Raw genomic sequence first — 25747 nt, 5'->3', positions numbered from 1 at the left:
AGAGTTCCAAATGGTATGGTTTCCTTCTGGGTGGCAGGCAGAGATCTCAACTATTGTTCAGGGGTCCCCATCCGTGGGACTTGGGCGCCAGTCCTCTGGGGACAGAGCATGAAACCCCAACCTAGGGTTAGGGCTAGGTCCCAGCAACATGACAGGCCTGATTTGCTGGTGCTGTGCAGAGCTCTCACGGGGACTGAGTAGAGAACATGGGTCAGTCTGAGTCAGGCTCCGGGTTGGTGGCCATGGGGGGAAAGGCAGATTTCTCCTGCTCTCAGTCCTTGGCAGAGTTCCAATTCTACTGTTTCCTTCTGGGTTGAAGACAGAGTCCTCTGGCATTTCTCAGGGGTCCCACATATGTGGGGCTTTGGTACCTGTATTCTTGGGACACAAGACAGAAAATGTACCTAAGTTTTGGTTAGGGCTGAGGGTCATGTCAGTCTCAATAGGCCACCCTGAGAGGAGTGACCTGGGGAGCAGAGTTGAGGACGTGGGTCAGTGTTAGTGTTAAGATCCAGGTGTGAACGGGGGGTGCTGAAAGTGGGATAGCCTCAGGGGGCCAAGAAATATTCTGGTATAGTTCAGGTGTAACCCATCAGCGGAGCTTTGGTGTCAATCATCAGAGGACAGAAGACTGAAAACACAACCTAGGGCTTGGAAAAGAGCACAGGGGCATGGCTGGCCTGATCTGCTGGTGCTGAGGCTAGATGTCTGGGGTACTGAGTTCGGGGCCATGGTCAGGTGGTGCATTACGACCTGGGTTTGTGCCTGGGGGGTGGCCGAAGGTGGAGGTGGCTTCAGGGAGCATGAAGATTTCTCCCGTTCCGATGGTTCTGTGCAGCTCCAAACAGAACGGTTTCCTCCTGGGTGGCAGACAGAGTACTGGGTTGTGGCTCAGGGGTCCAAATATGGAGGAATTGGGGGACCAGCCTCTGGGGATGAAGACTGAAAATGCAACCTAGGGTTAAGGTTAGGGTCAGGGGCATGGCAGGCCCAATTTGCTGGCACTGAGATGGGATCCCAGGGGGCTGAATTGAGGGCAGAGGTCCGGTGGCATGAGAGGGTCCAGGTTTGTGGCCAGGGGACCGCTGAAGGAGGGGGTTGTGCTCAGGGAGGCATGCAGTTTCTCCCACTCTGAGTGTCCTACTCAGTTTCAAATGGCACGTTTTCCTCCTGGGTGGTAGGCAGGCTGAGTGCCAGCCTCCGCATTTGTGGCCCAATAGTGCGCAGAGGGTGGGGGATAGCCTCAGGTGAACCATGCAGGTTTCTCCCGCTCTGAGGATTCGACACAGCTCCAAACAGCATGGTTTCCTCCTGCATGGTGGACAGAGTCCTGGGGTGTCACTCAGGATTCTTTAATCTTGGGGTCTTGGGATCAGGACTCTTGGGGATGATACCTGAAAACAGAAACTAGGGATAGGGTTAAGGCCTAGGGCCATGGTAGACCTGATATGCCAGTGCTGAGGCAGGTGCCCTGGTGCGCTGAGTTGAGCTCGGGTGTCAGACGGGGCCTTAGCCTCTAGGTGTGTTTCCAGACGTTCGCATAACCTGGGGGTGACTTCAGGGGTGCATGGAAGTTTCTCCAGCTCTGAGGGTTCAGCGCAGCTCCAAACAGCACAGCGGTGCCCTGCGTGGCAGGCAGATTCCCAACATGAGTATCAGGCATCCTCAATCCTTGTGACGCAGTATGTGGTCTATTCTGGAGAAGGTTCCATGTGCACTTGAGAAGAATGAGTATTCTGTTGTTTTAGGGTGGAATGTTCTGTATATGTCTATGAGGTCCATCTGGTCCAATGTTTCATTCAATGCTCTTATTTCTTTTTTAATTTTCTGCTTCGATGATCTGTCTGTTTCTGAGAGAGGCGTATGAAGATCTCCTACTATTATTGAATTCATATCAATATGACTTTTTATCTTGATTAATAGTTTTGTTATGGAATGGGTGCTCCCATATTGGGGGCATAGATATTCACAATTGTTAGATCATCTTGGCGGATAGTCCCTTTAAGAATTATGTAGTGTCCTTCTGTATCTCTGACTACAGTCTTTAGTTTAAAATCTAATTTATCTGATATGAGAATCGCTACCCCGGCCTTCTTTTGAGGCCCATTGGCATGAAAGATGCGTCTCCATCCCTTCATGTTCAGTCTGGGTGTATCCTTAGGTTCAAAATCGGTCTCTTGTAGACAACATATGGATGGGTCCTGTCGTTTTATCCAATCTGCAACCCTGTGTCGTTTTATGGGCGCATTTAGGCCATTCACATTGAGAGTGATTATTGAGAGATAGGTTTTGATTCATGTCATGTTGCCTTTGAAGTCTTTCTGTCTGTAGATTGTTTCTATATTTCTGTTCAATGATATTCTTGGGATTTTTTCTCTTTTATAGGACCCCCCTTAATATTTCCTGCAGTGTCGGCTTGGTGGTTGCATAGTCTTTTAAGCCTTGACGGTCTTGGAAACTCTTTATCTCTCCATCCATTTTAAATGTCAGTCTTGCTGGATAGAGTATTCTTGGTTGCATGTTCTTCTCATTTAGTACTCTGAATATATTTGCCAGCCCTTCCTGGCTTGCCAGGTCTCTGTGAAAAGGTCTGACGTTATTCTAATGGGCTTGGATGCCCACTCTCACCACTCTTGTTCAACATAGAATTAGAAATCCTAGCAATGGCAATCAGACAACAAAGAGAAATAAAAGGTATCCAAATTGGCAAGGAAGAAGTCAAACTCTCTCTCTTCGCAGATGACATGATTTTTTATATGGAAAACCCCAAAGACTCCACCCCCAAACTACTAGACTCATACAGCAATTCAGTAACGTGACAGGATACAAAGTCAATGTACAGAAATCAGTGGCTTTCTTATACACTAACAATGAAAATACAGAAAGGGAAATTAGAGAATCGATTCAATTTACTATAGCACCAAGAACCATAAGATACCTGGGAATAAACCTAACCAAAGAGGTAAAGGACCTGTACTCGAGGAACTACAGAACACTCATGAAAGAAATTGAAGAAGACCCAAAAAGATGGAAGACAATTCCATGCTCTTGGATTGGAAGAATAAACATTGTTAAAATGTTTATACTGCCTAGAGCAATCTATGCTTTTAATGCCATTCCGATCAAAATTCCACCGGTATTTTTCAAAGAGCTGGAGCCAATAATCCTAAAATTTGTATGGAATCAGAAGAGACCCCGAATTGCTAAGGAAATGTTGAAAAACAAAAACAAAACTGGCGGCATCACGTTACCCGATTTCAAGCTTTACTACAAAGCTGCGATCACCAAGACAGCGTGGTCCTGGCATAAAAACAGACACATAGACCAGTGGAACAGAGTGGAGAGCCCAGATATGGACCCTCAACTCCACGGTGAAATAATCTTCGACAAAACAGGAAAAAATATTCAATGGAAAAAAAGACAGTCTCTTCAATCAATGGTGCTGGGAAAACTGGACAGCTATATGTAGAATAATGAAACTCAACCATTCTCTTACACTCGAAATGGATAAAAGACCTCATCATGAGACAGGAATCCATCAGAATCCTAGAGGAGAACATAGGCAGTAACCTCTTCGATATCAGCCACAGCAACTTCTTTCAAGATATGTCTCCAAAGGCCAAGGAAACAAAAGCAAAAATGAACTTTTGGCACGTCATCAAGATCAAAAGCTTCTGCACAGCAAAGGAAACAGTCCACCAAACAAAAAGGCAACCCACGGAATGGGAGAAGATATTTGCAAATGACAGTACAGACAAAAGGTTGATATCCAGGATCTATAAAGAACTTCTCAAACTCAACACACACAAAACAGATAATCATATCCAAAAATGGGCAGAAGATATGAACAGACACTCCTCCAACGAAGACATACAAATGGCTATCAGACACATGACAAAATGTTCATCATCACTAGCCATCAGGGAGATTCAAATGAAAACGACATTGAGATACCACCTGACACCAGTTAGAATGGCCAAAATTAGCAAGACAGGAAACAACGATTGTTGGAGAGGATGTGGAGAAAGGGGAACCCTCTTACACTGTTGGTGGGAATGCAAGTTAGTGCAGCCACTTTGGAGAACAGTGTGGAGATTCCTCAAGAAATTAAGAATAGAGCTTCCCTTTGACCCTGCAATTGTACTGCTGGGTATTTACCCCAAAGATACAGATGTAGTGAAAAGAAGGGCCATCTGTACCCCAATGTTTATTGTAGCAATGGCTATGCTCACCAAACTGTGGAAAGAACCAAGATGCCCTTCAACGGATGAATGGATAAGGAAGATGTGGTACATATACGCAATGGAGTATTATGCCTCCATCAGAAAGGATGAATACCCAACTTTTGTAGCAACATGGACGGGACTGGAAGAAATTATGCTGAGCGACATAAGTCAAGCAGAGAGAGAGTCATGTATCATATGGTCTCACTTATTTGTGGAGCATAGCAAATAACACGGAGGACATAGGGAGATGGAGAGGAGAGGGAGTTGAGAGAAACTGGAAGGGGAGATGAGCCATGAGAGACTATGGACTCTGAAAAACAACCAGAGGGTTTTGGAGGGGCAGGGTGGGGTGGGAGATTGAGGAATCGGGTTGTGGGTCATAGGGAGGGCACGTACTGCATGGGGCACTGGGTGTGATGCCAAAACAATGAACACTGTTATGCTGTAAATAAACAAATAAAAAAAAAAATGAGTCTATGGAAGGCCCGGCAGTGCCAGTTCACGCCACTGGAGGGAGTGGTGAGCAGTGGTGTGAGATACCCTGGAAGGCATGGCGATGCTGCTTGCCACCACTGGAGGCAGCGTCGAGCTGCCATGGGAAACACACCTGAAGAGGAGACCGTGCAGCCTGCTGGCTCTGAAGGCAGGGCGGAGGTGCCCGGTGAGAGACCCTGAAACGTGAGGCACTACAGCTTGTTTCTACAGGACGGAGTGGTGAGCTGTATAGTCTCTGTTTCTTCAGGCTCAAGAGTGGTGGTAAGAATTGATGGAGCCTGTCCCCCACTCAGCATTGTGCCCTCTTTCCCCAGGTTTGCTGGTAATGTGCTGTAAGGATCGTTCAGGAGGGTCCTCCCAGTTGGGCTCTGGAGCCAGGGGAACCAAACCCGACTCATGGTGCATTTGGAACCGAGGAGCTGAGTGTTTGTTTGGAAAAGCATGTTTGTTTCTCCAAAAAGGACAAGGGCATTGGCCAGCTTGAGAGGGAAGTGAATGACCAGTTAAGAAACAAGCCTGTGTCTCTCCTTCTCCCAGGAATCAGAGCAGGTGTGCAGGCTTTAGGTGGGAGACGCCTGCTTATCTGCACCTGACAACCCTTCTTCACTCTGGCTCCATAAGACCTGAAGTTTGGAAGTCAGCGTCTGAGTCAGTCATGCAGCTTGTCCCAGGACGTCAGTGTTCAGAGAAAACAGCAGGCCCGTGGGCCACAATGTCACATCCATGCCAGGATGGCAGGTAAAAGTTCCCTTTCACCCCAAATTTCCTGGGCTTTTCTCTTGTCTCCAGTGGAGCTCACAAATGGCACCCTGAACCAGCTGTAAGCAATCTCGTGCGGGTGCCAGAGCTCCTGAGCTTCTCTGCAGGGAGCACCTGGCAGGGATGTCATTTTCTCTGTTTATTTCTGGCTTACAAAGGTATTTGGAACATCTCTTTCCTAGGAAATCCCTTGGATTCGAAAGGGAAGGTGAGATTGACTTGGTGTGCCTTTTGAACATAGAAAGTATTCCTTCATCAAACAGTATTTACTCCACTGGGCCTAGGCTCTGGTGGAACGGCTGGCATCTAGAGTGAGGTGGCTGTTTGTGGTCAGATAGAGACTTGGATGATGGCTTCTTTGTCCAAGGTGATGTATCCTAATGGATTCGTCTTTGAATCCAAAGAGTTCCAATGAGGGCAGAGGGAAAATTCAAAATGATTCCAAGGAGTCTTTCTTGGACAATTTAAAAGGGATGCTTGTCTTCCTAGGTTCACTCAAACGGCTATATATGGTTGGACATGCTGTATTTTCTCTGCAGTTTCATGGGTAGTGAAGTCAGAAGGAGAGTCTTTGGGAATTTCCCTGGATAAAGGCACTCTGGTGGCTTCCAGGGACTTGGTGTCAGGAACCCTGGGCTGAATTTCTGTGGCTGCTTTCCTGATGCTCAGTGAGTCAGGTTTTCCCACAGGTTTTACATTTCCTCCTTAGGAAATTGCTGGCAGGGGATGTTCTGTTTAAAGTGGAACCCTCGGGGGCACCTTTGTGGCTCAGTGGGTTAAGCCACTGCCTTCGGCTCAGGTCATGGTCTCTGGGTCCTGAGATCGAGCCCCGCATTGGGCTCTCTGCTCAGCGGGGAGTCTGCTTCGTCCTCTCTCTCTGCCTGCCTCTCTGCCTACTTGTGACCTCTGTCAAATAAATAAATAAAATCTAAAAAAAAAATAAAAACAAAACCGGAACCCTCCTACATTGTTGGTGGGCATGCGTGTTGTTGCAGCCACTCTTGGAAAGAATACAGTGTGTCCTCCAAAAGCTAAGAACTGAACAACAGTAGGATCCAGCAATTGCCCTCCTAGTTATTTCCCTAAAGGGCACAAAAATGCACATTCAGTGGGGTATAAGCACCGTGATATTTACAGCAGCATTTTCAACCATTGTAAAACAATGGAGGGAGACCAAATGTCCATTCACTGATGAGTGATATATATATATATCACTCGTATATATCATATGTGTTTGTGTGTGTGTGTGTGTGTGTGTGTGTGTGTGTGTGTTCATTCTCCCACATCTTCTTAATGGAATAGGATCCAGGTTCAAAAAGGATGAAATCTTACCATCTGCAAGGATGTGGATGGATCTACAGTGGATTTAGCTAAGTAAAATCAGTAAGAAAATACCAATAGCCTATATCTTGACCTCTATGGAATTTCAGAAAGAAAACAGATGAACATAGTGAGGGGAGAAAGGCCAATGAGGAAACAGACTCTAACCTAGAGCAAAATCGAGGGTTGCTAGGGGGCAGGGGTGTGGGGCGAAGGGTTGAGTGGGTGACAGCTATTAGGGAGAGTACTTGTTGTGATGAGCTCTGGGTGTTCTATGCAGGTGAGGAATCACAAAATCCTACCCCTGAAGGAGAGGAATGAACACTGCATGGAAACGAATTGGAATTGAAGTCAATGAAGAAAAGAAGACCATGTTCTACTTCATGAAGACTGAGGTAAAACTAAAATGACTTTTGCTCTCCTGTTCTGTAGCTGTTCATTATGAAACACTCTGTGGCAGGATACACCAGTTTCCTATTGCATAAGGAGCCCTCAGAAAGTTGCCATGAAAGATTTAGATCTCAGAGCATGTACATGTTCCATTGATATGTTACTTTCAGTTTGCCCAGGTGCAAAGGTAAGTGGAGAGAAATAGGGCTGAAGAGGAAAGGAGGTATTAAGCATTCAAGAGGTAGCCTTCCCCTTTTTCATGAATGCCTGGGCCAGTGTAAATTGGGAAGAAGGAGGGGGGATCCCAGAGCTTTGCCGCAGACAGGGGAGTTCTAGGTCTGCCTAGAGCTGGTGGTGTCCATGAGCAGAGCTGAGCTAGTGGCGTGGCAGGCCCGAACTGCTGGTGTTGAGGTGAGTTCCCCAAGGAGCTGAGTTGAGAATGGGGGTCAGGTGGTGAATCAGGCTCTGGGTTTGTGGCCAGGGAGCTGCAGAATGTGGGGGAGTCCTAATGGGGTCATGCAGGTTTCTCTGGCTCTGAGGGTTCTGCACAGCTCCAAAGGGACAAGTTTCCTGCTGGGTGGCAGGCGGACTCCTACAGTGTGGCTCCAAGTTTACCAATCTAGAGGGCTTGGTGGATAGGCCCCTGGGGAAGGAAGCCTGAAAATGCAACATAGGGTTAAGGGTAATGGGCTGGGCAGGACAGGCCTGATCAGCCGACACAGAGGTGGAATACCCTCAGAACTGAGTTGAGGAAATGCATCCTGCAATGCAGAAGAGTCAGGGTTTCTGGCCAGAGGGACGGCTGATCGTGGGGGTGGCTTTAGAGGGGCATGCTGGTTTCTCCCTCTCCCTCCCTCCCTTCCTTTCTGAGGAAACTTTGGAGCTCCAAATGTCATGGCTTCCCCCTGCATGGCATTCAGGTTTCTGGCTTGTTACAGAGGGGTCCTGAATCTGGGGAGTTTGGGGGCCAGGCCTCTTGGGATGGAAGCCCAAAATCAGAAACTGGAGCTACAGTAAGGGCGTAGGGGCGTGGCATGCTCAATCTGCTACTGCTGAGGTGGGCTCCCTGGTGGGCTGACTTCAGGGTGGGTATCAGGTGGCATGTCAGACTCAGAGTTTGTGTCCAGGGATGCCACAGAAGCTGGGCGTGACCTCAGGGTTGCATGCAGGTTTCTCCTACCCTGAGGATTCTGCAGAGCTCCAAATGGCATGGTTTCCTCCCGTGTGGCAGACGCAGTCCTGGGGTGTCACTGAGGAATCCTTAATCTCTACTGGCATGAGTCTCAGAGGTGCCCAATCTGGCGGGCTTGGGGGACAGGCCTCTGTTCATGAAAGCCTGTACACCCCACCTAGGTTTATGGTTAGGGCCGAAGGGCATGGCAGGTCCAATGTGCCGGTGCTGATGCGGGCTCCCCTAAGGGTCGAGTTGAGGGCACAGATCTGGCATCACAGGAGAATCTGGTTTTATGGCCATGGGGGTGACTCCTGGTGGGGTGGCATTAGGGGGGTTTGCAGGTTTCTCCCCGTCTGAGTGTTCAGTGCAGCTCTAAACCACAAGATTTCCTCATGAGTGCCAGGTGGAGTCCCATGGTGGCACTCAGTAGACCTTAATCTGGGGGGACATGGGAGGCAGGCCCCCTGGGATGGAAGCCTGAAAACCTAAAGAGGGGTTCTGGTAAGGGCCTAGGGGCATGGTGGTCCGATCTGCTGATGTTGAGGTGGGGCACCCTAGGGTCTGAATTTATGGCATGCATCCGGCAGCTCAGCAGAATCTGGTTTATGGCCGGGGGGACGGGTACAGATGATGGGAGTGCCTTTAGAGGGGCAGGTTTCTCCCCCTCTGAGGGCTCAGCACAACTCCAAGGCACAGGTTCCTACTGTGTGGCAAGTGGAGTCCTGAGGTGTATGTCAAGATTCCTTAATCCAGGGGATTTTGTTGCCTGGACCCTCAGCATGGAAGACTGAACACCCAAACTTGTGTTAGGGTTAGGGCCTAGGGGCAATGGCAGGCCGGATCTGCCAGTGCTGAGGCGGGATCCTCTATGGGCTGAGTTGAGGGTATGCATTTGATGGCGGGATGGAATCCAGCTCTATGGCCAGAGTGGCTGTTGTTTGTTGGGGTGGCTTTAGGGTGGCATGAAAGTTTCTCCCCATCTGAGGGTTCATTGCAGCTCCAAACCACAAGGTTTCCAATTGTGTGACAGGCTGTGTCCTGTGGTGTTGCTCAGAAGTCCTTAATCTGGGGGGCGTGGGGGCCAGGCCTCTTGGGATGGAAGCCTGAAAATCCAAACTAGGGTTAGGGTTAAGGCTTAGGGACATGGCAGGCCCGATCTGTTGCAATTGAGGTGGTCTCCTGGATAGGCTGAATGGAGGGTGGGAATCGGGCAGGAATTGAGGTCTGTGTTTGTGTTTGTGGGGGCAAAGAAGCTAGTGGTGTTCTTGAGGGGCATGCAGCTTTCTCCTGCTCTGAGGTTCCTGCACAGTTCCAAATGGCGCCATTTTGCCCTAGGAGGCTGGAGGAGTGCTGGCGGGAGTCTCAGTCATCCCCAGTCTGATGGGCTTGGGGTACAGGCCTCTGGGCACGGAAGGCTGTATACCCCACCTAGGGTTAGGGTTAGGGTCTAGGGTCATGGCAGGCCCAATCTGCCGGCGCTGAGATGGGCTCCCCTCAGGGCTGAGTTGAGGGCATATGTCCTGTAGCTTCATAGAAAACAGCTTTCTGGCCTGGGGTGCCGCAAATTGTGCGGATAGCTTTACGGGGGCTTGAAGGTTTCTCACCCTCTGAGTATTCAGCAGCTCCAAACTGCAAGGTTTCATCCTGCGTGGCTGTTGGAGTCCTGCAATGTCACTCAGGGGTCCTTAATCCAGGGGGCCTGGAGGCTAGGCCTCTTGGGATGGAAGCCTGGAAACTCAAACTAAGGTTAAGGTCTTGGGGCGCGACAGGCCCAATTTGCCAGTGCTGAGGCGGACTCCCCGGTGGCCTGAGTTGAGGGTCGGTGATAGGTGGCTAGTGTGAATCTGGGTTTGTGTTCAGGAGGGGCTCAGATGCTGGGGCTTGCCTTGGGGGGCATGAAGTTATCTTTTGCTCTGAGGTCTAAGTAGCTCCAAATGGCACTGTAACAGCATAGGCAGCCTCCAGACTGCCAGAGTGAGTCTCAGGCATCCACAATCTGGCGGGTTTGGGGGCTAGGTCTCTGGGTACGGAAGCCTGTACACCCAACCTAGGGTTAGGGTTAAGGCCTAGGGGCATGGCAGCTCTGATATGCTGTTGATATGCTGTGTTGAGGCGGGCTCCCTCAGGGATGAGTGGATGACATGCATCTGGCGTTGTGGCAGAATCTGGCATTATGTCTGGGGCATTTCCAATGGCGGGTGTGTTTAGGTGCTCATGCACCTTTCTTTCTGGAGGGCAGGCAGAGTCCTGTGTTGTGACTTTGGAATCCCCAGTCTGGAGGGTTAGGGTTAGGGATAGAGGTTAGGGAGAGGGTTAGGGTTAGTTGTTAGGGGTTAGGGTTAGGGTTAGGAGTTAGGGGATAGGGTTAGAGGTAAGGTTTAGGGTTAGGCTTAGGGTTAGGTGTATGTCTTAGGGACAAGGCATGTCCGATCTGCCAGCACAGATATGGACTCACCCAAGGGCTGTGTTGAGGGCGGGACTCAGGAGTCTCCTCAGGCCCTGGATTTTTGACTGGAGGGGCAAAGATGGTGGGAATCGCCTCTGGGGAGCATGATGGTTTCTACTGCTCCGAGGTTGTTATGTTAGGTTTAGGGGTTAGGGTTAGGTTTTGTGGTTAGGGTTAGTGTTAAGATTAGTGTTAGGGTGGGGCGCCTGGGTGGCTCAGTTGGTTAAAGCCTCTGCCTTCAGCTCAGGTCACGATCTCAGGGTCCTGGGATCGAGCCCCGCATCAGGCTCTCTGCTCAGCGGGGAGCGTGCTTCATCCTCTCTCTGCCTTCTTCTGATCTGTCTCTGTCAAAGAAATGAATAAAATCTTAAAAAAAAAAAAAAAAGATTAGGGTTAGGGTTATGTCTTAGGGACAAGGCATGTTGGATCTGGTAACACTTATATGGGCTCACCCAAGGGCTGAGTTGAAGGTGGGACTCAGGAGGCTCTTTAGGCCCCTGGCTTTTTTCCTAGAAGGTAAAGATGGTGGGAATGGCCTCAGGGGAGCTTGCTGGTTTCTAGGGCTCTGAGAGTGTTAGATAGCACTAAATGAAATGGTTTATTTCATTTATTCTCCTGGCTGAGAGGCTGAGTCCTGCCATCAGTCTGATGATCCTATCCACTGGGATGGAATTGGGTATCAGGCCTCTGGGGTCCAGAGCCTGACCACCTGAGCTAGGGTATTAGGGTTTGGTCCTGGGAGCATGGCAGGCCTGAGGTGCCAGTGTGGACTCAGGCTCTCCGGAGGGCTGAGTTGAGGGTATTGCTCTGGTGGCCCATCAGGCACCGGGCGGTGGTGTGTGGGTCCTCGGAAGGTGTGGGTGTCTTTAGGGGGCATGGAGGTTTCTCCGGCCAGGAGCGTACTGCACAGGGCCATGTGGGCCATTTTCCTTGTGGGTGGCAGTCAGAGTCCAGCATTGCAAATACAGGGTCTCCAGTCTGGATGGCTAGGGAGCCAGGCCTCTGTGGATCGAAGCATAAACACCCATCCTAGCATTATGGTTAAGTCTTTGGGGCATGGTAACCCCGATCTGCCGGTGCTGTGGTGACCCATCCTGATGCCTGAGTTGAGGCTATGTCTGCAGGACCTTGAGACTCCTGGTTCCCGGTCCTTGGGAGGGTCCAGAAGTGCTTTGGCCTCAGGGAGACTTGCAGGCTTCTCCTGCTCTGTGGCTTCAGCCCATTTCTAAATGGCACGGTTCATGCTGGGATCACGTGTAATTATGGGGTGCAACTCAGGGGTCCCCTATCTGGGGTTTTGAGGACCGACCAGTTGTGGGAGGATGATGCCTGAGCACGAACCTGGGCTAGGGTTAGTATTAGGATTAGGGTTAGGGTTATGTCTTAGGGACAAGGCATGTCGGATATGCAAGCACAGATATCAGATCGCCCAAGGGCTGAGTTGAGGGCGGGACTCAGGAGGCTCCTCGGGCACTGGGGTTTTGGGCTGTACGGGCAAAGATGTTGGAAATCGCCTCAGGGGAGCATGCCAGTTTCTACAATTCTCAGGGCATTAGATAGCACGAAATGAAAGGTCACCTTCTGGCTGAGAGGGTGAGTCCTGCTGAGAGGGTTAGGTTGTAGGGGCATTGCAGCCCCAATCTGCTGGCGCTGTGGTGACCCATCCCAATGCCTGAGTTCAGAGCGTGTGTCTGCAGGACCATGAGACTCCTGGTTCTTGATCCTTGGTGGCGCTGGAAGTGGGGTGGCCTCAGGGAGACATTCAAATTTATCCCGCTCTGTGGGTTCAGCACAATTCTAAACAGCATGGTTTCCTCCTGGTGTCAGGTTCAATGATGGGGTATCGCTCACGGGTCCCCCATCTGGGGCCTTGGGGACCAGGAGTCAGAGTATGGACGCCTGAACACACAACCTGGGCTAGGTTTAGTATTATGGTTAGTGTTAGGCTTAGGGACAGGGCATGTTGGATCTGTTAGCACAGATACAGGCTCATGCAAGGGCTGAGTTGAGGGCAGGACTCAGGAGGCTCCTCAGGCCCTGGGTTCTTGGCCTGGAGGAGCAAAGCTGGTGGGAATGGCCTCAAGGGAGAATGGCTGGTTGCTACTGCTCTGAGGGTGTGAGAGAACACCAAATGAAAAGGTCTCCTCCTGGCTGAGAACTGAGTCCTGCCGACAGTCTGATGCTCAACCCATGGGAGGAATTGGGTGTCAGGCCTCTGGGTCCAATGCCTGAACACCCAACCTAGTGTTAGGGTTTCGTCCTGGGAGAATGGCAGGCCTGCCAGTGCAGCTCAGGCTCTCCGGAGGGCTGAGCTGAGGGCATTGCTCTGGTGGCCTGTCAGGCTCTGGGTCTGTGGTGTGGCATTTCTTGGAAGGCGTGGGTGGCTTTAGGGGGCATGGAGGTTTCTGTGGCCAGGAGCCTACTGCACAGGGCCATATGGTCCAGTTTCATCGTGGGTGGCAGCCAGAGTCCTGCATTGGGAATACAGGGTCCCCAGTCTGGAGGGCTAGGGGTCCAGTCGTCGGGGTCAGAAGCCTGACACCCAACCTAGGGTTAGGGTAGGGTTGTAAGGGCATGGCAGCCCCGATCTGATGGCGCTGTGGTGTTGCTTCCCAATGCGTGAGTTGAGGGCGCGAGTCTGTAGCACTGTGAGAGTCCTGGTTCCTGGTCCTTGGGTGTGCCCGAAGTGGCAGTGGCCTCTGGGAGGCATGCAGGTTTCTCCCGCTCTGCGGGTTCAACACATTTCTAAAGGGCAGGGTTTCCTCCTGGGATCAGGTGTAATTATGGGGTGCAGCTCAGGGGTCCCCCATCTGGCCATTTGGGGGACCAGGCTATGGAGGAGGGATGCCTGAACACACAACCTGGGCTAGAGTTAGTATTAGGGTTAGGCTTAGTGTTAAGGTTATGTCTTAGGGAGAAGGCATGTGGGATCTGCCAGCACAGATATTGGCTCACTCAAGGGCTGAGTTGAGGGCAGGGCTCCGGAGGCTTCTCAGTACCTGGGTTTTTGGCCTGGAGGAGCAAAGATGGCGGGAATGGCCTCAGGGCAGCATGGCCGGTTCCTAGGGCTCTGAGGGTGTTGGAGAGTACCAAATGGAATCTCCTGCTGGTTGAGAAGCTGAGTCATGCCATCAGTTTGATGCTCCCACCCATGGGTGGAATTGGGTGTCAGGGTTCTAGAACCTGAACACCCAACCTAGGCTTAGGGTTTGGTCCTGGGAGAATGGCAGGCCTGATGGGCCAGCACGGACTCAGGCTCTCTGAAGGGCTGGGCTGAGGGCATTGTTCTGGCGGCCTGTAAGGCTAAGGAATTGTGGTATGGGGGTGCTCAGAAGGTGTGGTTGGCTTTAGGGGTCATGGAGGTTTCTCCGGCAAGGAGCGTTCTGCAAAGGTCCATGTGGTCAAGTTTCATCATGGGTGGCAGCCAGAGTCCTACGTTGGGAATATGGGGTCCCCAGTCTGGAGGGCTAGGGAGCCAGTCTTCTGGGGACTGAAGCCTGAACACCCAACCGAGGGTTAGGTTTAGGTCACAGGGGCATGGCGGCCCGGATCCGCCGGCACAGTGGTGACCAATCCCGATGCCTGAGTTGAGGGCGTGAGTCTGCAGGACCGTGAGACTCCTCGTTCCTGCTCCTCAGGGGCGCCTTGGGGGTGGCGTCAGGGAGGCATTCTGGTTTCTTCTGCTCTGTAGGTTCAGCACATTTCTTTTTTTTTTTTTCACTTTCAATATCTATCTATCTATATTATTTCTTTTCAGTGTAACAGTATTCCTTATTTTTGCACCACACCCAGTGCTCCATGCAACACGTGCCCTCCCTAATACCCATCACCTTGTTCTCCCAACCTACCACTCCCCACCCATTCAAGACCCTCAGGTTCTTTTTCAGAGTCCATAGTCTCTCATGGTTCACCTCCCCTTCCAATTTCCCACAACTTCCTTCTCCTCTCCATCTCCCCATGTCCTCCTTGTTCTTTGTTATGCTCCACAAATAAGTGAAACCATGTGATAATTGACTCTCTCTGCTTGACTTATTTCACTCAGCATAATCTCTTCCAGTCCCATCCATATTGCTACAAAAGTTGGGTATTCATCCTTTCTGATGGAGGCATAATACTCCATCTTGTATATGGACCACATCTTCCTTATCCATTCGTCCGTTGAAGGGCATCTTTGTTCTTTCCACAGTTTGGCGACCGAGGCTTTTGCTGCTATAAACATTGGGGTACAGATGGCCCTTCTTTTCACTCCATCTTTATCTTTGGGGTAAATACCCAGCAATGCAATTGCAGGGTCATAGGGAAGCTCTATTTTTAATTTCTGGAGGAACCTCCACACTGTTCTCCAAAGTGGCTGCATCAACTTGCATTCCCACCAACAGTGTAAGAGGGTTCCCCTTTCTCCACATACTCTCCAACACACGTTGTTTCCTGTCTTGCTAATTTTGGCCTTTCTAACTGGTGTCAGGTGGTATCTCAATATGGTTTTAATTTGAATCTCCCTGATGGCTAGTGATGATGAACATTTTTTCATGTGTCTGATAGCCATTCGTAGGTCTTTGTTGGAGAAGTGTCTGTTCATATCTTCTGCTCATTTTTGGATATGATTATCTGTTTTGTGTGTGTTGAGTTTGAGAAGTTCTTTATAGATCCTGGATATCAACCTTTTTTCTGTACTGTCATTTACAAATATCTTCTCCCATTCCGTGGGTTGCCTTTTTGTTTAGTGGACTGTTTCCTTTGCTGTGCAGAAGCTTTTGATCTTGATGAAGTCCCAAAAGTTCATTTTTGCTTTTGTTTCCTTGGCCTTTGGAGACATATCTTGAAAGAAGTTGCTGTGGCTGATATCGAAGAGGTTACTGCTTATGTTCTCCTCTAGGATTCTGATGGATTCCTGTTTCATGATGAGGTCTTTTATCCATTTCGAGTGTAAGAGAATGGTTGAGTTTCATTATTCTACATATAGCTGTCCTGTTTTTCCAGCACCATTGATTGAAGAGACTGTCTTTTTTCCACTGTATGTTTTTTCCTGTTTTGTCGAAGATTATTTGACCATAGGGTTGAGGGTCCATATCTGGGCTCTCCACTCTGTTCCACTGGTCTATGTGTCTGTTTTTATGCCAGTACCACGCTCTCTTGGTGATCACAGCTTTGTAGTAAAGCTTGAAATCAGGTAATGTGATGGTGCCAGGTTTTTTTGTTTGTTTGTTTGTTTGCTTGTTTTTCAACATTTCCTTAGCAATTCGGGGTCTCTTCTGATTCTATACAATTTTTGGATTATTTTCTCCAGCTCTTTGAAAAATACGGTAGGAATATTGATCAGAATGACATTAAAAGTATAGATTGCCCTAAACAGTATAGACATTTTAACAATGTTTTTCTCTGATCCAAGAGCATAGAATTGTCTTCCATCTTTTTGTGTCTTCTTCAATTTCTTTCATGAGTGTTCTGTAGTTCTGCGAGTACAGATGCTTTACTTCTTTGGTTAGGTTTATTCCCAGGTATCTGATGGTTCTTTGTGCTATAGTAAATGGAATCGATTTTCTAATTACCCTTTCTGTATTTTCATTGTTACTGTATAAGAAAGCCACTGATTTCTGTACATTGACTTTGTATCCTGCCACGTTACTGAATTGCTGTATGAGTTCTAGCAGTTTGGTGGTGGAATATTTGGGGTTTTCCAAATAAAGAATCATGTCATCTGTGAAGAGAGAGAGTTTGACTTCTTCCTTGCCAATTTAGATACCTTTTATTTCTCTTTGTTGTCTGATTGCCATTGCTAGGACTTCTAATACTATGTTGAACAAGAGTGGTGACAATGGACATCCTTGTTGTGTTCCTGATCTCAACAGGAAAGCTACAAGCTTTTTCCCATTGAGGACGATTTTTGCTGTGGGTCTTTCATAGAGAGATTTTATGAAGTTCAGGAATGTTCCCTCCATCCCTATACTTTGAAGCGTTTTCATCAGGAACGGATGCTGGATTTTGTCAAATGCTTTTTCTGCATCAATTGAGAGGACCATGTGGTTCTTCTCTCTTCTCTTACTGATTTGTTCTATCACATCGATTGATTTGCGAATGTTGAACCATCCTTGCAACCCAGGGATGAATCCCACCTGGTCATGGTGGATAATCTTTCTAATGTACTTTTGGATTTTGTTTGCTAGGATCTTGTTGAGAATCTTTGCATCCATATTCATCAGTGATATTGGTCTGAAATTCTCCTTTTCGGTAGGGTCTTTGCCTGGTTTGGGGATCAGGGTAATGCCGGCTTCATAAAATGAGTCTGGAAGTTTTCTTCCTGCTTCAATTTTTTGAAACAGTTTCAGCAGAATAGGTGTTATTTCTTCTTTGAAAGGTTGATAGAATTCCCCAGGGAATTCGTCAGATCCTGGGCTCTTGTTTTTTGGGAGGTTTTTGATGACAACTTTGATCTATTCAGGTTGTCAATTTCTTCCTGGTTCAATTTTGGGAGTTTATAGTTTTCCAAGAATGCACCCATTTCATCTAGTTTGCTTAGCTTATTGGCATATAACTGTTGATAATAACTTCTGATGATTGTTTCTACTTCCCGGTGTTAGTTGTGATCTCTCCCTTTTCATTCATAATTTTATTAATATGGGCTTTCTCTCGTTTCTTTTGGATTGGTGTGGCCAATTGTTTATTGATCTTATTGATTCAAAAAACCAGCTTCTAGTTTCATTGATATGTTCTACTGTGTCTTTGGTTTCTACCTCATTGATCTCTGCTCTAATCTTAATGATTTCCCTTCTTATGTGTAGAGTTGGTTTTATTTGTTGTTGCTTCTCCAGCTCTTTAAGGTGTAGAGATAGGTGGTGTACTCTGGATTTTTCAATTTTTTTTAAATAAACTTATTTTTTTTCAGCATAACAGTATTCATTGTTTTTGCACAACACCCAGTGCTCCATGCAATATGTGCCCTCCCTATTACTCACTACCTGGTTCCCCAAACCTCCCACCCCCACCCCTTCAAAACCCTCAGGTTGTTTTTCAGAGTCCATAGTCTCTTATGGTTCGCCTCCCCTTCCAATTTTTTTTTTTAATAAACATATAATGTATTTTCATCCCCAGGGGTACAGGTCTGTGAATCGCCAGGTTTACATACTTCACAGCACTCACGATAGCCCTCCCCAATGTCCATAACCCTCTCCCCTTCTCCCAATCCCACCTCCCCCCAGAAACCCCCAGTTTGTTTTGTGAGATTAAGAGTCATTTATGGTTTGTCTCCCTACCAATCCCATCTTGTTTCATTTATTCTTCTCCTATCCGCCTAACCCCCCATGTTGCATCTACATGTCCTCATATCAGGGAGATCATATGATAGTTGTATTTCTCCGATTGACTTATTTCACTAAGCATGATACCCTCTACTTCCATCCACGTCATTGCAAATGGCAAGATTTCATTTCTTTGGATGGCTGCATAGTATTCCATTGTGTATATATACCATATCTTCTTTATCCATTCTTCTGTTGATGGACATCTAGGTTCTTTCCATAGTTTGGCTATTGTAGACGTTGCTGCTATAAAAATTCGGGTACACGTGCCCCTTCGGGTCACTGCATTTGTATCTTTAGGGTAAATACCCAGTAGTGTAATTGCTGGGTCATAGGGTAGTTCTATTTTCAACATTTTGAGGAACCTCCATGCTGTTTTCCAGAGTGGTTGCACCAGCTTGCATTCCCACCAACAGTGAAGGAGGGTTCCCCTTTCTCCGCATCCTCGCCAGCATCTGTCATTTCCTGACTTGTTAATTTTAGCCATTCTGACTGGTGTGAGGTGATATCTCATTGTGGTTTTGCTTTGTATTTCCCTGATGCCGAGTGACGTGGAGCACTTTTTCATGTGTCTGTTGGCCATCTGGATGTCTTCTTTGCAGAAATGTCTGTTCATGTCCTCTGTGCATTTCTTGATTTGATTGATTGTTCTTTGGGTGTTGAGTTTGCTAAGTTCCTTACAGATTTTGGATACTAGCCCTTTATCTGATATCTCGTTTGCAAATATCTTCTCCCATTCTGTCACTTGTCTTTTGGTTTTGTTAACTGTTTCCTTTGCTGTGCAAAAGCTTTTGATCTTGATGAAATCCCAATAGTTCATCTTTGCCCTTTGCTTCCCTTGCCTTTGCCGATGTTCCTAGGAAGATGTTGCTGCGGCTGAGGTCAAAGAGGTTGCTGCCCGTGTTCTCCTCAAGGATTTTGATGGATTCCTTTCTCACATTGAGGTCCTTCATCCATTTGGTGTCTATTTTCGTGTGTGGTGTAAGAAAGGGGTCCAATTTCATTTTTCTGCATGTGGCTGTCCAATTTCCCCAGCACCATTTATTGAAGAGGCTGTCTTTTTTCCATTGGACATTCTTTCCTGCTTTGTCGAAGATGAGTTGACCATAGAGTTGAGGGTCTATTTCTGGGCTCTCTATTCTGTTCCATTGATCTATGTGTCTGTTTTTGTGCCAGTACCATGCTGTCCTGATGATGACAGCTTTGTAATAGAGCTTGACGTCCGGAATTGTGATGCCACCAACCTTGGCTTTGTTTTTCAATATTCCTTTGGCTATTCGAGGTCTTTTCTGGTTCCATATAAATTTTAGGATTATTTGCTCCATTTCTTTGAAAAAAATGGATGGAATTTTGATAGGGATTGCATTAAATGTGTAGATTGCTTTAGGTAGCATAGACATTTTCACAATATTTATTCTTCCAATCCAGGAGCATGGAACTTTTTCCCATTTCTTTGTGTCTTCCTCAATTTCTTTCATGAGTACTTTAGAGTTTTCTGCATATAGATTCTTAGCCTCTTTGGTTAGGTTTATTCCTAGGTATCTTATAGTTTTGGGTGCAATTGTAAATGGGATTGACTCCTTTAATTTCTCTTTTTCTGTCTTGTTGTTGGTGTACAGCAATGTAACTGATTTTTGTGCATTGATTTTATATCCTGACACTTTACTGAATTCCTGTACAAGTTCTAGCAGTTTTGGAGTGGAGTCTTTTGGGTTTTCCACATATAGTATCATATCATCTGCAAAGAGTGATAGTTTGACTTCTTCTTTGCCAATTTGGATGCCTTTAATTCCTTTTTGTTGTCTGATTGCTGAGGCTAGGACTTCTAGTAGTATGTTGAATAGCAGTGGTGATAGTGGACATCCTTGCCATGTTCCAAATTCTTTCAGTTTTTGTTTGTCCTGGAAGATTTTGATCTCTCCTTCTATTTTCAATGATAGCCTAGCTGGATAGAGTATTCTTGGCTGCATGTTTTTCTCGTTGAGTGCTCTGAATATATCATGCCAGCTCTTCCTGGCCTGCCAGGTCTCTGTGGATCAGTCTGCTGCCAATCTAATATTTTTACCATGGTATGTTACAGACTTCTTTTCTCGGGCTGCTTTCAGGATTTTCTCTTTGTCACTAAGACTTGTAAATTTTACTATTAGGTGACGGGGTGTGGACCTATTCCTGTTGACTTTGAGGGGGGTTCTCTGCATCTCCTGGATTTTGATGCTTGCTCCCTTTGCCATATTAGGGAAATTCTCTCCAATGATTCTCTCCAATAGACCTTCTGCTCCCCTCTCTGTTTCTTCTTCTGGAATCCCAATTATTCTAATGTTGTTTCGTCTTATGGTGTCACTTATCTCTCGAATTCTCCCCTCATGGTCCAGTAGCTGTTTGTCCCTCTTTTGTTCGGCTTCTTTATTCTCTGTCATTTGGTCTTCTATAGGATAGAGTATTCTTGGCTGCATGTTTTTCTCATTTAGTGCTCTGAATATATCATGCCAGCACTTTCTGGCCTGCCAGGTCTCTGTGGATAAGTTTGCTGCCAATCTAATAATTTTACCATGGTATGTTACAGACTTCTTTTCCAGGGCTGATTTCAGGATTTTCTCTTTGTCACTAAGACTTGTAAATTTTACTATTAGGTGACGGGGTGTGGACCTATTCTTGTTGACTTTGAGGGGGATTCTCTGCATCTCCTGGATTTTGATGCTTGCTCCCTTTGCCATATTAGGGAAATTCTCTCCAATAATTCTCTCCAATAGACCTTCTGCTCCCCTCTCTGTTTCTTCTTCTTCTGGAATCCCAATTATTCTAATGTTGTTTCATCTTATGGTATCACTTATCCCTCGAATTCTCCCCTCTTGGTCCAGTAGCTGTTTGTCCCTCTTTTGCTCGGCTTCTTTATTCTCTGTCATTTGGTCTTCTATATCACTAATCTTTCTTCTGTCTCATTGATCCTAGCAGTGAGAGCCTCCATTTTTTATTGCACCTCATTAATAGCTTTTTTGATTTCAACTTGGTTAGATTTTAGTTCTTTCATTTCTCCAGGAAGGGCTTTTATATCTCCAGAGAGGGTTTCTCTAATATCTTCCATGCCCTTTTCGAGCCCGGCTAGAATGTTCAGAATCATCATTCTGAACTCTTGATCTGACATATTACCAATGTCTGTGTTGATTAGGTCCCTAGCCTTCGGTACTGCCTCTTGTTCTTTTGTTTGTGGTGATTTTTTCCGCCTTGTCATTTTGTCCAGATAAGAGGATATGAAGGATCAAATAAAATACTAAAAGGGTGGCAAAGACCCCAGAAAAATGCGCTGTAACCAATTCATAAGAGACCCCAAATTGTAGGGGGGGAGAAAGGGGATAAAAAGAGGTTCAGAAAGAAAAAGAAAAAAATTTAAAAGATAAAACAAATAAAGAAAAAATATAAAAAAGAAAGAAAATATATATATATATATTTAGATAAACTAGTCAAAAACGGTAAAAAAGAAAAGGGTAAAAGTTTTAAAAAATTTAGCAGAGGAAGAAAAAAGAAAGAAAAAAATTGAAAAAAAAAATTGAATTAACCGCAAGAGTAAAGAATCATGGGGAGAAAACCACGAGTTCCATGCTTTGCTTTCTCCTCCTCTGGAGTTCCGTGGCTGTCTTAGGAACTGAACCTGCTTTCCATGATAGATGAACTTCGTCCTGGCTGGATATTTTGTTGATCTTCTGGGGGATGGGCCTGTTGTAGTGACTCTCAAGTGTCTTTGCCCGAGGCGGAATTGCACCGCCTTACCGGGCGCCGGATTAAGTAATCTGCTCGGGTTCGCTTTTGGGAGCTTCTGTTCCCTGAACGCTTTCCATAGAGTTCCGGAGGACGGGAATGAAAATGGCGGCCTCCTAGTCTCCGGCCCAGAGGAGCCGAGAGCCCGGGGCCCCACTCCTCAGTGTGCTCCCAGAGGACAGCACCCAATCACTCTCGTATCCCCAGCCTCTAGCCACGCTCTGAGCTCACTCAGCCCGCGACCAGTTCAAGGTAACCCCGAGCTGAGAGTTCAGTCCTGGGCTCTGCTCTGTAGCCGGCTTCTCCATTCTAAAACCTGCGAGCTCAGCGACACTCCGACACCCCAGATCCTTCTGTGACCCTGTGGGACCTGGGGCCACGCAGACCCCGCGTGGGCTTCACCCCGGCTTAGCCTCTGGATCAATGTCCCTCAGTGGAACAGACTTTTAAAAGTCCTGATTTAGTGCTCCATTGCTCTGCCGCTTGCCGGGAGCCGGCCCCTCCCCCGCGGTCTATCTTCCCGTCATTTTAGATTCACTTCTCTGCCAGTTCTACCTTTCAGAAAGTGGTTGATTTTTTTGTTTCTAGAATTGCTGTTCTTCTTCTCTTCAATCTCCTGTTGGATTTGTAGGTGTTTGCAATGTTTAGATAAGATATAGAGCTGATCTCCTGCTAACTGATGTAGTCTCAGCCTGCTACTTCTCCGCCATCTTGACTCCGCCTCCTGGATTTTTCAATTTTTTTGAGGGAGGCTTGTATGGCTCTGTATTTCCCCCTTAGGACTGCCTTTGCTCTATCCCATAGGTTTTAGACTAGTGTCTTTGTACTCGTTGGTTTCCATGAATTGTTTAAGTTCTTCTTTGATCTCCTGGTTGATCCAAGCATTCTTAAGCAAGGTGGTCTTTAGCTTCCCGGTGTTTGAGTTCCTTCTGAACTTTTCCTTGTGATTGAGCTCCAGTTTCAAAGCATTGTGATCTGAGAATATGCAGGGAATAATCTTAGTCTTTTGGTATCAGTTGAGTCCTGATTTATGACCGAGTATGTGGTCTATTCTGGAGAAGGTTCCAGGTGCACTTGAGAAGAATGAGTCTTCTGTTGTTTTAGAGTGGAATGTTCTGTATATATCTATGAGGTCCATCTGGTCCAATGTGTCATTCAATTGATTTTCTGCTTTGATGATCTGTCTATTACTGAGAGAGGTGTGTTAAGATCTCCTACTATTAATGTATTCATATCAATATGACTCCTTATCTTGATTAATAGTTTTCTTATGTAATTGGGTGCTCCCATATTGGGGGCATAGATATTTACAATTGTTAGATCAACTTGGGGATAGTCCCTTTAAGAATTATGTAGTGTCCTTCTGCATCTCTGACTACAGTCTTTAGTTTAAAATCTAATTTATCTGATATGAGAATCGCTACCCCGGCCTTCTTTTGAATCCCATTGGCATGAAAGATGCTTCTCCATCCCTTCACTTTCAGTCTGGGTGTATCTTTAGGTTCAAAATGGGTCTCTTGTAGACAACATATGGATGGCTCCTGTCGTTTTATCCAATCTGCAATCTCGTGTCATTTTATGGGTGCATTTAGGCCATTCACATTGAGAGTGATTATTGATAGATACGTTTTTATTGACATCGTGTTACCGTTGAAGTCTTTCTTTCTGTAGATTGTCTCTATATTTCTGTTCAATGACATTTTTAGTATTTGTTTTCTTTTATAGACCCCCCCTTAATATTTCTTGCAGTGTAGGCTTGGTGTTTACATAATCTTTTAAGCCTTGCCGGTCTTGGAAACTCTTTATTTCTCCATCCATTTTGAATGTCAGTCTTGCTGGATAAAGTATTCTTGGCTGCATGTTCTCATTTGGTACCCTGAATATACCTTGCCAACCCTTTCTGGCTTTCTGGGTCTCTGTGGACAGGTCTGACGTTATTCTGATGGACTTTCCTCTGTAGGTAAGGAGCCTCTTTGTCCTAGCGGCTTTCAAGAGATTGTATCTACAATTATGATTTCTCAGTTTTGCTATCAGGTGCCTTGTTGTTTTTTTAGAATCTATAATCTTGGGGGTAGACCGTTCTGTCTCTAGTATATGAACGCTTGTTCCATTCGCGAGTTTGGGAAAATTTCCATGTAGAACTTGTTCCACTATATCTTCTAGACTTCTTTCTTTCTCCTCCCCTTCAGGGATTCCAATAAGTCTGACGTTGGAATGTTTCATGGCATCATTTATTTCCCTGATTCTGTTTTCATGGCTTTCATACTGTTTGTTCCAGGCTTCCTCCTGATCCTTTCTCTCTATCTGTTTGTCCTCCAGATCACTAATTCTATCTTCTGTCTCAGTTACCCTAGCTTTTAGAGAATTTAGATTCGATTGGAACTCATTGAGAGCTTTGTGAACATCATCCCTGGTGGCTTTCAGTTCTTCCCTAACATTGTGTACATCATCCCTGGTGGCTTTCAGTTCTGCCCTAATCAATTCCGTTTGGTCATCCATGGCTTTCTCCAACCTAGCTATTGCCTGGATAATTGTTAGCCTGAATTCCTTTTCCGACATCTTGTCTATGTTGATAGCCATTAGCTCTGTTGTAGAAGACCCATCCTCTGTGTTTTTCTTCTGTTGGGCATTCCTTCTCCTAGTCATTTTGGTGAGAGATGACTGAACAGATGTAGCTGGATGTATCGATTGTGGTGCAGTCAAGGTGTACCCTGGAACGCTTCTTCTTTTTTTTTTTTTTTAAAGATTTTATTTATTTATTTGACAGAGAGAGATCACAAGTAGACAGAGAGGCAGGCAGATAGAGAGAGAGAGGGAAGCAGGCTCGCTGCTGAGCAGAGAGCCCGATGTGGGAATCGATCCCGGGACCCTGAGATCATGACCTGAGCCGAAGGCAGCAGCTTAACACACTGATCCACCCAGGCGCCCCCCCTGGAACGCTTCTGAGCAATCAGGATTCCCCACCCAAATGAGAGAAAAAAGAAAAGAAAAAGAGAAAGAGAGAGAAAGAGAGAGAGAGAGAGAGTGAGAGAGAGAGAGAATTGAGAAAAAGGGAAGATAAAAGAGAAGGCTCAGCCAAAATGGGCCCCAAGGTAAGATTTATGAAGTATACAAACAAAAACAGACAAACAAAAAGACTGATAAAGTATATGACAAGAGAGAAGTATATATATTTATATATAAATCAAAAAAAGGAAGAACCTCATCAAAAAGTACCCCAAGTATAAGATTTATATACTATCAGAACAAACAGAAATACACAGAAACAGTGGCAGAAGAAAAAGTTTGGAGAGTGGTTATAAATTCTCAATGTGAGCGAGAAAGTTTATTTTGATTCTTTCTGGATGTATCTTGATATCTTTGTTAAAGTACTCAACTTTCCTATGATAAAGGGGGATTACAAATTGGTTTACCTATAGGGGTAGCATTCATTGGGCAAAGGGGGTTACCTTGAATTTAACTCCATATGAATATTAGAAAATAAAAATCAAAAAAGAATAAACTAGAGTAAACTAAACTAAAATTTAAAAAAAATAGAAAAGCAAAAGCAAAACACTGGTGTGTGTATCAAAAATTTCAGGTCAGAAGGTTATTATGGAATTTGATGTACTGGACATCTCACTGTGATGGAAAAAGAGTTTAAAATTATCTATATATATAAAAAACGAACCAGAATAGTGGGAACGAGTTAAAAATAAAAGTTGTATCTATGAAGTAGTGGTGGTTGTTCTCTTTTCGTCTTTTTTTTCCTTTCCAGGTTGGTTCTCTGGGGGGAGGGACCTGCCACGTGGGTTTTCAGAAAATGATGTTCTCTGAGTTAAGTCCTCCTGCCCCCCTCAAGGGGGTGGGCTCTGAGGGAACCAGTTTTTCAGTCTTTTGTTCTCTGGAG

Source organism: Meles meles, chromosome 4 (assembly GCF_922984935.1).
Source record: "Meles meles chromosome 4, mMelMel3.1 paternal haplotype, whole genome shotgun sequence".
In the NCBI taxonomy this organism is placed as follows: domain Eukaryota; kingdom Metazoa; phylum Chordata; class Mammalia; order Carnivora; family Mustelidae; genus Meles; species Meles meles.
The sequence above is the reverse complement of the archived record's forward strand: the minus strand, read 5'-3'. Positions refer to the sequence as shown.